Genomic DNA, 12,500 nt, shown 5'->3' on the forward strand with positions numbered 1-12,500 from the left:
ACGATTGTCCACATCCATCACCGAATCACTGGTGAGTGCACAATTCATTGTTTGAACATTTTACCATCACAAATACTAACTAGACTTCTTCTTACACTTCTGACAGCTTACAGTGTATAACAGCTCAATGCATGAGCTAGTTAACGCTGCTTCATCAACCCTTCACTTTCCGTTTGCTGCAACATGTCATCAAAGGGTGAGTAGTACACTAAATGGAACCATGAGCAGTGGTTAATTTGCACGTTTTTGTTACTTAATGTTAAAATGTTTCCTGAAATACTCCCTGTACAGTTTTGAATGTTTTCTAATGGCGACAGTTTGAACCAGGCAAACGTTTGTGGCCCAATAACCACTTTTAAGGAAACGCTGAGTGAAGTTTTCATTTCAATTGCAGTAATGGCTTAAATAGCTGAAGCAAAGCTGCTTATGCGCATCATGGAGCCAACTCTGTTAATCAACATTGCGATCCATCCATCCGTTTTCTTAAACATAATGGAAAATATAATAATGATGGCAGTTGAAAATAATAATAATGAACATATTATTGACTGAATTCCTTTCTGGCCGTGTATCGTTTTGACTGGCGGTGGACGGGCGATATCGTAGCGGAGGTGGCCATATGTGCGAAGCGTCTGGGAGATTAAAGTCTGGGCTTGGTGAGCTGTAAAGCTCGTCTCGAGCTTTTTGGTAACAAAGTTGCACCTTTTATCCCCCCTGTGCCCTTTATGTGACCTCTACCCAAAAGGGGATTAGAGCCATAGAGGTTAGGGCCACAAGACAAAAACCCAGTAGGAGGCTGGTTAAATCTCATCTTTCTACTTCTTCTACTCAACTGTATGAATAATAACAAAAGAGGAGGTCAAACCATCATAATGTGATGTCAAATGTTGTTGGACTTTAAGCTCAGTGAGCATCTAAAGCAGGGGTGGGCATCAAACTTTTGTGCTCAGCGGCCACAAATGCTAGTAACCAAATTTATAAATGGGGGGGAGTTAAAATGTATTGAACAATGTATTTTGTTTACAATATGTCAATTATTTAAAGGGGAAGTCAACCTCCCAAAAATAATTCAAGACAATATGTTCTATGCAGTCCCACTAGTCTAAATACGGTATTTTGGTTAATATTCCATTAATGGGATTTGCGTTAAGCAGCAAACTCCAACAGTTTTTAATCAATATCAGAAGACGGCCATTTTGCCACTAGCTATCAAGTGAAAATGACATCACAGTTGCGTCGGTCTCATGTAACAAACAATCTTAAGAAAACGGATGAGCGCTGATTGGTCGTTCCCTGAGCAACTGTGATGTCATCTTCGGTCGACAGAAAGTGGCAAAATGGCCGACCCCTGAGATGGAGACTTGGCTTGATTTTGCTGCACAACTCCTATTCCATGTATGTAATATTAATCAGAATGTCATGTTTAGACTGGTGAGGTCACATATAACATTATTATTGTCAAGAAATGTTTAAGGTTGACTTCCCCTTATAATGAGATGATGACTGCATTAATACATTTTATTTACCCAATTTGAGGAGGAAATAATTAAATTAATGCAACATTAATTGCAGGTTTACGATTATTTCGTCATGCTGCAACAAACAAGGACCGCTTGTGGCAAATAGTGATATGATTTTGCGTTTAAACAGGGGTGTGTAGACTTTTTTTTTTTTTTTTTTGGTCCACTGTTCCGTTAACTACTTAAAACATGGCCTGTACATCTAATAAAGGTTTTACGATGGCTATGGTTTGAGCCTGCAATGGATAGTCATGCCGTTCCTATCGATGTAATGCATGTGTGACCGAAGGAGTCGGACCTTGCGCTGCGTTTCCTTGTAATCCTTTCCCATGTTTGGTCAGAAAACACATATTGAAGGGAGAGTTGCACGTGTGTGACAGGAAGTAGTGTGGCAGCGTAGGTCAGCAGTGCCACAGATGCTCTTTCAATGCATGACAACCAGGAAGCGTGCGTCTCCTTTAATGGTTTTCCTCAGGATAACGGTAGCCGTATGGTGAATGTCGGCTTTTTGTCTTTTATTAAGATTTGCGGTCGGATATGAGACATCATTGTCAGGATCTCCCTCCTTTTATATACATGAGATCTGTTTTTTTCTGCTTGGCTCACTCTCCAAAGTTATTGTTCTTTTTTGAGGCACCTTGAAGTGGTCATCAACATTAGGAAAGCATGTGTGCAACGTTCATGGCCCACGTTAAAAGTTGGAAAAGTGTGATTAGACATTACCCTGTGACTCTAACCTCACATTTTTTTTTAAACCATTTTAGCTGTTAATGTGGGAATCTTTTGTTGATTTTATATGTCCAGCGTCAAATATTGAAATGGGGTTAGTATTTTTTTTTGTTTGTTTGTTTCAAATCACACACTGGCTCCAAAGTTGTTATTCTTGCTGATGGCCCTTTAAGTAAGCATGTGTGTCTGCAACATTCAATACCCTCATTAAAAATCTGAACATGATGATACATTTTCAAGACACTTACATTATAATTCCAAGTGTTTTTTTGTTTGTTTGTTTTTTTAATTCCGTGTGATAGAATAGTGGTTAACACAGAGGTTAAGACGTTGTGGTTTCAAATTTTGCATGGTTTTTCTCCAGTTACGCCGGCCCACATCGCAAAAGCATGCATGAAAAAAATGAAGACTGCACCTAAATTGTCTGTGTTCACAATCAATCCCTATTCGCCATATAATATAATATGTGATGAGTTCATCTTTTAGCCGTGCACTGAGCATGAGTTATCCCCTTTTCTTTAGTGCCCTCAGTTCATCCCACAATGCATCTTGAAACGTAGTGAACAACAATGGTTATTAGAAAATCCAATTGATCCCATGATGCATTGCGCTTATTACACAAAACATCCTTTATTCTCTCATGGTAAGGTTGACTTCGCATTATGAAACATTCGACCTGGGGTTTTATTTACAGCTTTTATCCATTAAGTTAAAAATAAATAAATAAATAAATAAAAAATTCAGATGATTTGCCAGAAAAAACTTATGTCCAGATAAAAAAAACAAAACACCTTTGTATGACCCCAAAATACACCACCTCCTTTCCACCACCCACCTCTTCATCTTGCATCTTTTAACATTCCGCCTTGCAATCGACTTTATTGCTTCCTTCTCAAAATCGCGTGTCTAATCCATCGTCAATATTGGAGTCCTGTTTTGAATTTAGTGTGTACAGCCATCGATTCTCTTCACTACTTGATGCACTTTAAAAATACAGTGGCAATTGTCTGCGTGAAACTTTTTTTTTTTTTTCTCTCTCTCTCTTTCTGTCATTGGCGGGGTAAAATCCATCATAAAGCGATCATAAAAGTTTTGTTTACTGGTACTATTCAAGAAATACCAGAAATAATGGCAACACTTACAGTTATCCGGGTAAACTGTCCATGTACTTTGTTTTACAAGTATATAAAATTAACCACAGTCATTATTATGTAAAAGCACTTGTTTGTTGCTTACAAATATACAGATTGACCTGGATTGCGTTTCCATTCATTCTTATGGAAAAGATGATTATCCAGTCTAAATGTCATATTTTTCTCTCACTTGCTGAGTGAAGATGTTTTGAGCACCTTTTTGTGAGTTTGTGTTCGTGTTTAGCTCTTCAATGGTGATGTTTATGAGTTTGCAAGTTATTGCACTTCATCTCACGCTGAACTGAAGCTACTTCCTGCAATTGTTGGCTCACATCCCCACACTGTCTCCTTTCTTCCCGTCCATCCAATCCACTTCCATTGCTGATAAGGAAATCGGGGGGTTGAAGAGGATGCGCACAGAGTACTGAAAAAAAAAAAAAAAAAGCGAGAGTCCTGTTCTGGTCCTGATAAACACTTATTGCCCTGAAGTGGGTCAGGCAACCTGCCTTGTGGCCTGATAACTATAACGGCAACATAAGATTCTGCAACAAAATGTAAGAAATGTTGTTTTTATTCACTTACCTTTAACCAGGGAATCGTATATCGAGAAAAAAAATATATAGTTTGACATTTGAATTAGAACACTGTCATTTCCCTGCTAATATATTTAAACTATATTATCATATAAACATATTCTATTCATATAATTTTTTAAATAATAAAATATAATTTAAAACATTTTTTTTTTACTTGTGTATATATTGAAAATGTAGTCAACTATTACCCGGCGAAAATTCAGCGCCCCAACATGTTTAGGTTTGAAATGTAGGACTTCCAAATATTTCAACAAGTGCCCAAAATAAAATGAAAAGTCATAAGAATTTGTGTAAGGCAAACAATTTAAAAAGAAATCAGAGATCAGGTGTTGTTAAAAACAAAATTCTGGACAAATAATCAAAGGTGTAGCGTGTTCAAAAGTTATTTTAAAAAAGAAAGAGGGCTTCACAAATTAGATTACAGATACACATTTTTGTGTGTGTCCAAGCAAGGGATGTACGTGTCACCACAGGCTGACTTCATGGCCTTATAATTGAAACTAATGACAAAAGCACATGGGAGTCGAGACCTCTCTGGGTTTGAGGTTACAATAGCTTATTGTGTTTCAGCCGATGTCACACACGCTCTGTGTAAGTATGTGCGTGTGTTTGTGTTGGATGCAGGATTGTATTTAGTGCACGTGTGTTCTCATGTGGGAGCCTTGAAACCGAACTCGCTCAATTTTAACATTTCAGAAGTTTAGACGTCCGCAAAGGTCCATAAAACGGTTCATGTTACACATGGAGTCGCACACGCGAAACCTGACAAATCCTGGAGAGCCTTTTAAAATCATTCACACACCGTTTGGACTTCTTCTTTGTCATACTTTCCCACGATAATCAAGTCATGGCACGAAATCCAATCAGAAGAAGGAATGAAATGCGAGTCAGACAAAAATAACCACTCAAAAACTGTTCACTGCACTTTTTTTTTTTAATGTTCAAACATGTTTTCATTCATTATTCAGCTGTAAGATTCATCTCAGGCAATTATGCACTTTTTTTTTTTTAAGGTGAAAATGAAGTTTTAAGACGGCATATTGTTGTGAGTTTATCATGTTTCATTGAGACAAAGTTGAATAAAGACACTGTTGTGTTAAATGTGTCTTGCATGTTAAAGTACAGTTAAAAATATGTTTTGTAATTTTTTGTATAAAAATTGAAATGTATAACTGAAGGAAAACATCGACTAAAATTGTCAATTTTGTCGCCTAAAATTGCTCTTTATTTCGTCGATTAAAATTGCTCTTTATTTCATCGACTAAAATTACATTAAAAATAAAATACAACCAGATGACTAAATTATGAATACACCTTTAATCAATTTTAGTCAAAAGACTATAAGTAAAACTAAATTGAAATCTCTTGTCAAAATTAACACTGGTGGCCCTCGCTGGCCAGATTGGATCCTCTCACGGGCCAGTTCTTGCCCACGGGCCAAATCTTTGACACCCCTGGTCTAGGTCATGTCAGTGAGTTTGGCTACAGGAACTGAAATTAGTGGTGACATGTATTTTCTATTTAAAACTTTGCGTTTTAATTTTAAATTTTAAAAGGATCTTGTCACATTTGTCCATCTGTGTTTTTGGCAACCGTCCCTGTCGTTTCTCTGTTACATTTTTACATAAGTTGTCATGGGAACACCACAGTGATCTTTGTTGTTGAAAATGTTTTTTTGATTTATATGTTTTGGAGTCTGGACAGTAACGCGTCTCTTTTCTGCAAGTTGTACGTGATTCTTCTTCACGCCAGCCTCTTCTTTTTGTTCAGGACAGGAAGTGACCGTCAACTGCACGCAGCGACCCTCCACGTCACCTGTGTAAACAAGCTCAATTGATATGCATTGCTTCTGATTCCACCTTTTGTCATGTAAGTTCACATCTGACCTATTTATAATTTTTTTTGCGTGAACGCTATTGGGGATTTCCATCTCCTCATATTTATATCAGATAAACAGTTTATCTGGGCTACTTCTGGTTTAGGAGACAACAAGTGGAAAGCAGGAAGGTTGCTATCAACAGTCTCCCGGCCGACCTCTAAACAGAAGCTGGACCTCCATGTGTTCTCCCCCCAGAAAGGTGAGCAGCTCATTAGGAAAAGCCGCCATGGCTCAACTCTGGATGTCGATTCAGGGTTACGTGGTTCATAAGGTCAGGCAAACACCTCATGCACATGTGCTTGACGACCTCAAGGAAGTCCACAGTGATGACATTGTTCCATTGGAGACAATAGTAGGTGAATCGGAGTTCGTCTTGAGTAATCAAAATATTTGCTGTGCTAAATTAAAAACAATTGATTTGGATCCAAATGTATTTATTTCTATGTTGCATAGAATTTGCATGTATTAAGTTGTCATTGTTGATATTTGACTAAATTGCATTTATTTTGTGTTTAGCATTTTGACCAGGTTATTTTTATTTTTATTATTAGTTATTTGTGTTTAGTTTGTTTTTAATGGCCGTCCATCCATCCATCCATCCATCCATCCATCCATCTCAATATTCCCCTTGTTCTATTAATTTTATGAATTTACAGTATTTTTATTTTTTTATGGCCACCAGGGTTCTAATTCTTTCTTTTTTGTTACCTATAACCTTGTTGGTCACATCCCCGCTACCCAAAATAAATGTAAAAATAAATAAATAAGAAAATTAATAAAACCCCTTAAAATTTGGATGTTCTAATATTGAATAATCTATTTACATTAATATGCTCTATGCAACGCCACAAGACTAAACACAGTATTCTGATTAATATTGTGTTTGTGGAATAGGAGTTAGTCGGCAAAATCCACTCGTTTTTTCCTCCACCTCGGGGCGGCCATTTTTCCACATTTTGCTGTTGACTGAAAATGTCATAAGGTAACAACCGATCACAGCTAACCTGTTTTCTGAACCTGAACCATGATAGCTGTCTAATGTTGTTGTTGTTTTTTAATTGACATTTTTGGGGGGTGACTTTACAACATGTCCACTTTTCATGATTCAGTATCTAGTTTGTGTGTACAGTATTCCGCAAGGCTGTGACTTGTGTCTGACTGTAGCGCCATTGGCTAGCTTTTTACAGTTGCTACATGTCGGTCGTCTTACCAAAATTGATCATGATGCAACTCAGTGTGTCACGTATTTAAAGCTGTAACCGCCTGTTGTACGACTGCCCCATTTGGACAACGTTGTTTGGTCTTACCAAAAAAGTGTATTTTCCAATACTCTTCATAGGCATTTATGCAAACTGATTGTGCTCACACTTTAGTTAGACACATGCATTTGTCTTTGAAAGTGAGACCAAATTTATTATCTAACAAAAGGTGCTAACATCTCCTAACCGTGAGGCCTTTGAGTCTAACAAGCCAGTGTCAACTGCATGAATTTGTTTTTGACAATTAGAGCAAATGAAGGGGGAAAGCAGACAAAATGTCTGGCAGTAGTAAATTACTAGTGCCTCAAGCGTCAGTTTTGGCAGCATAAATGTAGATAGGTGCCTGATGAAAGCAAGCCTTTATCACTACACACTCCAAGGCATTTAGCAGGGTCTGATTTGCATTTTATAACCTAGAGAATTAAACTTCTGAAGGAAAAACTTAACTAAAATCCCGTAGAATTCATTGTAATGTAGGAAAGTGTAGACAGCGAGACTTGGAAAAGTGAGAAAAGTTGAATATAAACATAATGAAAATTGTTTAATTGCTAGCATTCTAACAATTTGTCAGAATGGAGAATTGATCAAATGCTAATATGCTAACCATTAGTATGCGGAACTAGCAAGATAGCAACCTCATCTACAGATAAACGTGAAGGCAGATGAGGATTTTACATCTTCATCTTGACATGTACTGTAGTTAAGGAGGCTACAATTTCTAATGGTAAAAAGGCTAGCATGCTAATAGTTGATATACTGTCAAATAGCATGATAGTTGTCTGAGTAAACACAAACGATTAGGGTTTTACTTTTTGACCTAATAAGGGCTTTACATTGCGTCCTGTAATCAAATCAGGTAAAATTTCTAATGAGAATTGATACCAAGCTAAGGCAGATAAGAAAGATTTTTGCACATTAACTTCTATTCAACATGATAACAGTTGGTAGGTTAACACAGAAAATGGGAACGACTAGATTAGGGAAGGTTTTTAAATGTAATTAATAGATATGATTTTTACATCTTACTTTATATTCAGTTATATTTCTAAATATATAATGAATTTAATGTTAGCATATAGCCAGAGAGCGATCTGAGTAAAAAAGTGCTAAGGCCAATTGATGAGGTTAATTAACCCATTAACTCATTGGCCAATTGTGCATGAGGCAACATGTCTGTCACTACATTTTAAAGCGACACGAAATCAACCGGCCAACAGGTTGACGCTTACTTATGCTAAAGGATTAGCAACAGGTACATTCGGCTGGTGATCTCACGAATGACTCATACACTGTCACAAAAAAAGCCTTGAGGAACTGCAGCTGTCTCTGCACAAGCCCCAAACCATTTTTTTTTTTTTTTTTTTTTTGAAGAGCTCAGAATTGTTCATTCGGTAGTCTTACCGATTCAACGTCTTGTCATCATTGCTCTTTTCTTTTTTTTTTTTTTTTTTTTTTTTTGTGTGTGTGTATGTGTGCGTGCGTTTGCGCCAAACCATTTAGACCCCCTCCCACCCAATGTGTGCATGCTGTCTGTGACAGCTTAACGCACACTTCAAACAACTGCTACACCACCTCCCAACACACATCTCCTCACTGTTAGGCGTCACAAGTATCACCAAAAAGCGGGCCTCAAACATGCAAAGGTCTGAATAAAAGATCAAAAGTATTCGCTTGGCGGCAGACTGACTCACACTCTGGTGTTTTTTTTTTTTGTTTGTTTTTTTGTTTTTTGTTTTTGCATCTCATCTTTTTCTGCTGTCTGCTGCCCATAGATGATTGATGGACGCGACTGAAGAATAGTCTAATTGTCAACACAGTGTGTGGTTTCCAGCGCAAGGCCACACAGGAGAGGATAGCAGCAACAACAATGAAAATCTATTAGTGGGCACAAGTGAATGGCTAGGTCAAAATAACATTGTTTATTTACTTCCTATTTTTGTTTGTTTGTTTGTTTGTTAGCAAGGTGGCTCACGAAAGATGAGGCAAGAAGACTGTGCCATACCGTTATTTTTATTATGGCGATGGGGGAATGATTCTATTTTTGCTAAGAACAATTTCCTTTTAAAAACTGATATGCACCCCAAAGCTCTGCATTTTATTTTATTTTATTTTTTGAGGCGGTGGGGGTGATTTTGTTATCTTGTAATTAAACTATTTCCTGGTAAATTGAGTTTGTTGTAAGTTTTGTTTTGGGATTTTTTTCCCCTGGCATTTAATTCTGACTCAAAACAGCAATGTCTCTAACAAAAGTGGAAAGACTTGCGTAATACTTTGTTTTTCATTTTATTAGCACCAGGCTAATTAATCCATTGCCCCATTTTTGTATTTTTTATTTTTATTTTTTTAACTGGGTTAGTGAGAGCAGCTGTCTGACTCAAACACCAAACAGAAACTAAATAACTCTAGTGAGTGGGGAAAATACTCATTCCACATTTTAGTTAGTTCATTTTATTGCTAAAGTAGTTAGCAGGCTGCTTAACTGTTTTATAAAATGGGCAACTGAACAGCACCAGTCTTTATTCTGGAGCACGTGGAGAACTGTGCATAGATTGTGACGCTAGTGACAAAACATGTACACCGATTCCTCTGTTGATAGCTAAAAACAAACAAAACAAAAAAAAGAAGAAGAAAGTCACACCATATACAGTATGTTTTAACTTGTTCATCGGTTAGCTAGCAGGCTAATTCCTGCTTCATGTTCATGGAGGTAGCCAAATGTACTGTACAATTTATCATTCTGGAGCAGATAGGACCCTTTCTACTGTGACTCAAGTGGCAAAACAAAATATCAGTTAATCTATAAAGAGTTTAAAAAACGAAAGTAGCGCCACCCTTGTTTTTTTTTTTTTCATAAGTTAGCAGCCACTTATTGTAGAGTGGCGATACAGTATAGAGCTGGAATTAATTCATGGTATTTCAATCCATTTCAAGGGGAGAAATTGATTTTGTTCTGTAATTTAGTTACTGGCTTGATCACAGGACACTTGTAAGGACCAGGTCTGGAATTTTGTATAATCCTGCTAACAAACAACAAAACAATGCGTACCTACCTAAATAATGTTGTACTTTTCGTCCTGTTGACATCCCTGCCAACATTTGGCTAAAAACAGCATGCCGTGCCACCAAAGGATAGATAGGAAGTTCTCTCTGATTTATTTGCAGGTTTTTCCTGCGTTTGCCAAGACGGACAAAAATACAGGATATGACAATCGTTGGGTGGATTTTTATATACACAATTCAATTTTTAAAATTAATACCTCAAGTGTGTGTCACAATTTTAAAAAAAATTAAAAAAGTATTTTAAAAAAACATCTCAGCAGAGCAAAAGGCGGTAAAAGCAAAGGCCTCATACAGTAATTAGAGGAAGGTGAGTGCAATAGGGAAGGACGAGTGACCATGCGGAGGAGGAAGGGATCAGTGATTCGGGTAGGACATTGTTGAGTGATACAGTAGTTGTGTCTAAAAGTCACCGGGTTGGCGCCACTGCTGCCCCCACCCCCTGTGCTGAGTTGCGGACTGAGAGGGTCCATCTGGGACAACTAGTTTCAACCCTCCCAAATCTCATCTTCAACTCAATGTTGCTGTATCAAAATAACTAACCCAGCCTTGGGTAAAAGTAACCCAATCTCCTCAAAATCCACAGCTACCCCGTGAGTGGGTTAGGAAAACAACACAGGATGTTTTAGTGGTTACTCACTGTGAAATCTTATTGATGTATGAATGAGTGGATACACAGTTTAAATGTACCTCCTGCCATCTAGAGGAACTTGAAATAAACAATTGATTTCTGTATAAGATTTTGTCTATTTAGTGTTTTAAGTTTACATATTGAGCATGAATGTGTATTGTATTGTTTTTGTATTTAATTCAAGGTCTGATGACATCCCACGTGTTGGTTTGCGGCCGTGCATGTTGGAGCATGTCCGCAGGCAGTCGTAAGATGGAAGACGAAGAAGCTGCAGTATTTGACTTTGAGCTTCACAATGCTCAGGTACTGTAACGACTCTTCGATTGATATTGAAATGAATGGCGGATGGAACTTGGCATGCCCGGGCTTGATTTGTGGCTGACTGTCTAAACATGTCTACATGTCTACTTTTGCGGCCTCAGGCAAAAAAACACAAAAGCTTTTCAACACGAGCTTTCACTGTATAAATTGTTCGTTATTCTCCTTCATTTGTGCAAGACAAGATGAAGGATGATTGGGTTTTTTTTGTGTAGATAGATACCATGCTAATAATCTTGTACTTAATCTTTTAACATATATTATTACTCAATGGAGAAATGTCTGCACAGCCGCCAGTGGTCAGGTGCTGTTGGGCAGCAGGAGCTCGTGTATGGAAACCATAAAAAATGCCCCACACACTGACAGGACTTCACTCAATGAGTTTATTTGAGGGGAAACAACGCGTTTCACGTTCAGCGTCATCAGGTTCATCTCAAATCTGCTGAACACGAAACGCGTCGTTTCCCCTCAATTAAACTCATTGAGTGAAGTCCTGTCAGTGTGTGGGTGATTTTTTTTTTTCTGGTGTCCATATATAATTACTATAATTACTCATATTTTTCAATTTAAATATACTGATTGACTGATAATCCTCTGTCGTAATTATTTTTTTAATCCCTAAAAAAAAATATAAAATAAACTTGAAATTTTACATTCATTCAATTCAATCCTTTGTGACACGAACGGCATTTTATTCTTCAGATTTACTGATGCTGATGTGGTTTTTCGAGACTTTGAAAAGTGGCGCCAGAGATGGTGCAAAGGGTGATAAAGGGCCCCCTTCCTACCACTTTTCAAAGTCTCAAAAACCGCATCAGTAAATCTGGGGGGGGGGGGGGGGGGGAATGCTTTTAGTGTCACAAATGTCAAGTTTCATCAGTCCTTCAAACACATATGTATAGGTATGTATACATATACAAAAATATATTCATTACAGTACATTCATATATACAAATTTTCAGAGTGATAAATGCAATCAACAAAACTTAAAATACTGTATATAAAACATAAATAAATAATCTGAATTAAATAATTATATAATTTTATAAAGCCCTGAGTAGTGTAATTTATAACAAAATGTATTTGTATTTTATTTATGGGCCCTTGTAAAATGGTTAAAAAAAGGTTGTGAAAAAAAGTAAATAAATACAAATTTTATCGAGCTGTGTATATCTGTTTCTATTTAGTGACTTCCTACTTGACTGTTAAAATGCATTGACATAAAATGCCATGTTTCACTGAGTTACAAATGAGTGGGCGTGTTTCCACTGAGAGTGAGAGGCGGTGTTGTGCCAGAGGGGGGTCGCATCCTGGGAGGGTTCACGGCTCTGAGGGGGGCGGGTGGGCGTCGTTTGCGTCGTATATAAGAGCAGGCAGA

This window comes from Festucalex cinctus, chromosome 15, assembly GCF_051991245.1.
Source record: "Festucalex cinctus isolate MCC-2025b chromosome 15, RoL_Fcin_1.0, whole genome shotgun sequence".
NCBI classification, from domain to species: Eukaryota; Metazoa; Chordata; class Actinopteri; order Syngnathiformes; family Syngnathidae; genus Festucalex; species Festucalex cinctus.